The sequence below is a fragment of the Myxine glutinosa genome, chromosome 14, assembly GCF_964187855.1.
Source record: "Myxine glutinosa chromosome 14, kmMyxGlut1.1, whole genome shotgun sequence".
Lineage (NCBI taxonomy): Eukaryota > Metazoa > Chordata > Myxini > Myxiniformes > Myxinidae > Myxine > Myxine glutinosa.
In genome coordinates this window covers 61,375,061-61,379,147 of record NC_136274.1, presented here as the reverse complement: position 1 = coordinate 61,379,147, position 4,087 = coordinate 61,375,061, and positions in this window count along the sequence as shown.

Sequence of the window (4,087 nt, the reverse complement as noted above, 5' to 3'; positions counted from 1 at the left end):
TTTGGAGGTACGTTAAAAGGTGTAGGTTGAGGTTGTGGGTGGTGGTTCATTTCAGCCTAAAGGGGTAGTGACTGAGCACTGAAGAGAAATAGAGATGTGTGTGTGTGTGTGTATGTGTTTTTTGCAGGAGTGGGTGTGGTTTTGCATGAATGTGTTTTTGTTTGAGTGGTGCATGTTGTAAGGGTAGGTGGTCAGTTATTTTATTTTTTTGGTGTGTGAGTAAGTGGATGAGGGGCTATTGATTCTGTGAGTGGAGGCGGTTTTGTTGTTGTGTCTCTGTTCTCACTGGCTGGGTGTGGGGGTATGTACGCATCCAGGTGGAGTTGCTGCATGTGGAGGCGTATGTGCCCCTGCTGGCCCACCTTAGCTGACCGTATCGAGGTTGAAGGGCCGAAACGGGATGATGCTGAGGACCTCGACTGAGGACCCTGTCAGTGAGGAACACTTGTGACCACTTGTGTTTTGAAATTATATATATATATATATATATATATATATATATATATATATATATGTGTGTGTGTGTGTGTGTGTGTGTGTGTGTGTGTGTGTGTGTGTGTGTGTGTGTGTGTGTGTGTGTGTGTGCATTTATTATTCTGTACACTTTCGACTTGGACTAAAGCGACAAGTGTTTTCCTTGCTAAGGAATAAATTACTCTCGAAAAAACTTGTTTACGTAATGGATTGGAAATGCGTGGAAGATTCTGTGGCAATGTAAACAATGGGCTTGTTGATGGTTTTCAGTGATTCATAAGCACTGTCCCAGGAATCATATATGGATCATGCATATTTATTCATACACGTACCTATAAATAATAGTAATTCCTGGGTAATTTGTATTGTTCCCATGGCTGGAAGTCATTTACATGCAAATATAAATAGGAATGATCTCATTTTATCCCTATATCAATGTAGTTCGGGATTAGCTCATTAGACCCCTTTTGATCGGACCATAAAGGGGCTAACGCTCGAAACGTCAGAAGCACATCGATTCCCATGGCGGTTACACACGCTCTTTGGCTTTCAGTTGTTCTAAAATAATTTGTTTAAACTTGTTGTAATCTTCACTAGACGAGTATTTCCTTTGTTGTTCAGTGTAAGACTGAGTTGAAGATATAATGACGTAGAAACAGATTACACTTTGCGCAGCTGGAATTCAAACTCTCGCTCTTCCATGAGCCTCGAGCTTGTCTAGAAAACAAAAATTACTTTGAACTTTTTGTCCTTCATTTTCAAAAATCATACACAAGGGGAAGAGGTCCATGTTCGAGTCGTGCTCGGAGAGGTGTTTTTATAAGACGGGAAGGTGTCCATGTTTGAGTTTTGCTGAGAGGTATTTTTATAAGACGGAAAGAGTTGGCCTTGCAGGCTGGAGACCTGAGTGATGCTTCTCTCTCGATGACGCATTGGCTTCACTCGTGATATATCGCTGTCTCTCTCAAACACCTCGTGTTTCTGAGCTGGATGTGGGCACACACACACACACACACACACACACACACACACACACACACACACACACACACACACACACACACACGCTCTGTTGCAATACACAGTTACTGAATAATAAACCGACCGCAAACGGAAATCAGCAAACTAGATATCAAAACGAGGAAGATCATCACGATTAAAAAACGTTATTCAAAGCCCAATGCATCCCGTGAATGTACCTGCCAAGACAGGAATGAGCTGTTGGCCTGATGGAACTAAACCAAGTGCAGAGTGACAACTGTAGAATTGGCTGAGTATGTGAAAAGTTCAACAGACTACCGAATATAATTTGGATGCAAACTCAAAGACAGAAAGCCAGAAAGGGTATATCATAAGCTCACCTTGCAAAAAAATTTCAAAGTCGGGTGTGAATAGAAGATGTCGCACATGAAACCAAAACAGCAACACATACAGCCCCAATGATTGCAAAAAAAGACTAAAGAAAATATAAAGCGAAATATCAACAGATATACGAGAACGATAAAAGAGCAGGGAGGTCTAAAAAAAAAAGAAGAGTTGGACAGATTGGGCATAGACAAAGAAGGTTCTTTGGAATGGCTAAGAAGAGGTCAACTCAACCTGGGATGGAGAATGAATCATAATAAATGACATGCCCAAGGACACTACACCAACAGCTACAACAAAATGGCAGGACCGATTCAATCGGACAGGTACATGTTGTGCCTTTGTGTGTGCCGCTGTTCTGACATAGAAAAAGCATAGGTTCTGCAAGGTAGAAAAAAAAGTAAGTCACCTTCTATCGGATGTACAAAACTCATGTCAGAACAGCTGCACACACAAAGACGCAACAAATGATGTGGAGCAATCCGTGTGCACATCTGCAAAAATTTCAATATCCCAGTTTCAGAAAGCTCATGGAAACATGAACCAAAAACAAAGAAGTAATGCACAGGTACAACCTGCTGATCCCATTGAGCATGAACACAGAAAATAAAGCATTGTGACCAGATATAGGACTTTGATACAAAAAAAAGGAAGGTGGCATTACGAATTGAGATGTCAGTACTCAGCTCATTTAGCTGAAACAACACAGAAATCAAGGAAATGATCAAATACCAGGATCTCAAAAATGAGAGCAAAATCTCCTTGAAGTTGAAGAGCACCGAACTTGTAACAGTGATAATTGGAGCAATGGGAATAAGAAAGAACCTTACAGAGATCTTTTAAAAACCATCCCTGGGAACATTACCACAAACAAACTACAATTGGAGGCTGTACGAGGCTCAATGACGATCCTGAAAAGAGCCCTTGGAACAAAACTCTGAGAACAACACAACTTCACAACTTAGCCCTTGAATCAAGATCCTTCACCAAAACGAAGATGGATACTTCAATACCAAGGAGGACTCTGTTCCACCTTCTGCAACCTGAATTAAGGAGAGAACAACTTACACCTTTCTGCAGTCTGGACTTGTGGAATAATTGCTGCAAATAAGTTATGATTCTCTCATCTCCCCTTCCTGTTCAGGATGGAGTTCCCCAAGGCAGTGTTCTGGGCCATGTGCTTTTTCTGATCTTCATCAATGATCTCTCTGACTCTCTGGAAAATCCTCTCTATCGCTTTGCTGACGACTCCACTCTGCCGCTCCATATCTCAACCCTCAGATCGGCAGGCAGAAGCCTCTTCACTCTCTGCAGACCTGGACAATATCACAAACTGGTCAAACAAGTGGAACATGTCTTTCAATCCTGACAAATCTCATACACTCACTTTGTCTCTCCGAAAAGACCGTCTGCAAAACCCTCCCATCTACTTTCTCAACAATTCTCTCAACGAAGTTCTCTCACTCAAGCTTTTGGGTCTCACTGTTTGCCATGATCTTTCCAGGGAAAACTACATTTCCAAGCTGGTCTCCAAAGCCAGTCGCCGACTGGGCATTCTCCATCGTGCAAAGTCCTTTCTGCGCACTTCTGAGCTCCTCACCACATACAAAGCTTTCATCCGCAGATCAATGGAATACTGCTCTTCCGTCTGGGCTGGTGCTCCTGCCTCACACCTAGCTCGGCTTCACGCTGTTGAAACCAAAGCATTCAGAAGCATTGGTATCTCCCGCGATGAAGCTGATTCTGAGAGCCTTTCTCTCTCTCACCGCAGGCAGGTTGGTGGTCTTTCTGTCTTATACCGACTCATCTCTGGCCTTGCTCCCCCTGCTCTGTCTGTGATCTGCCCCCAAAATATTCCTGCAGGACGTACACGATCTGCCAGCAACTCTCTTCTAGTGAAACTGCCAAAATCAAGACTCTCTGCTCATCTTCACTCTTTCATTCCTCTTTTCTCCCGCCTCTGGAACAAACTCCCACACTCTCTTCAATCCTTCTCCTCCCTCCAGGTCTTTAAAACAGCTGTTCACCGCCATCTCTTATCTTCCCCCATCCAAAACATTGATCTTTTCTACCTCCGTTAAAACATCCCAGATCCGCCTTTTTCAACCCCCAACTTCTTTCCTGAAATTCCTAGTAGTGTTCCTTTGCTTTATCCCGTGCACCCTTCCCTCCTCCCCCAGCCCTCCCCCTTCCACAGATCTACTGACGTCCTTGTTCTCTACTGTTGTTGTGCTTGTGTGCTTCCCTC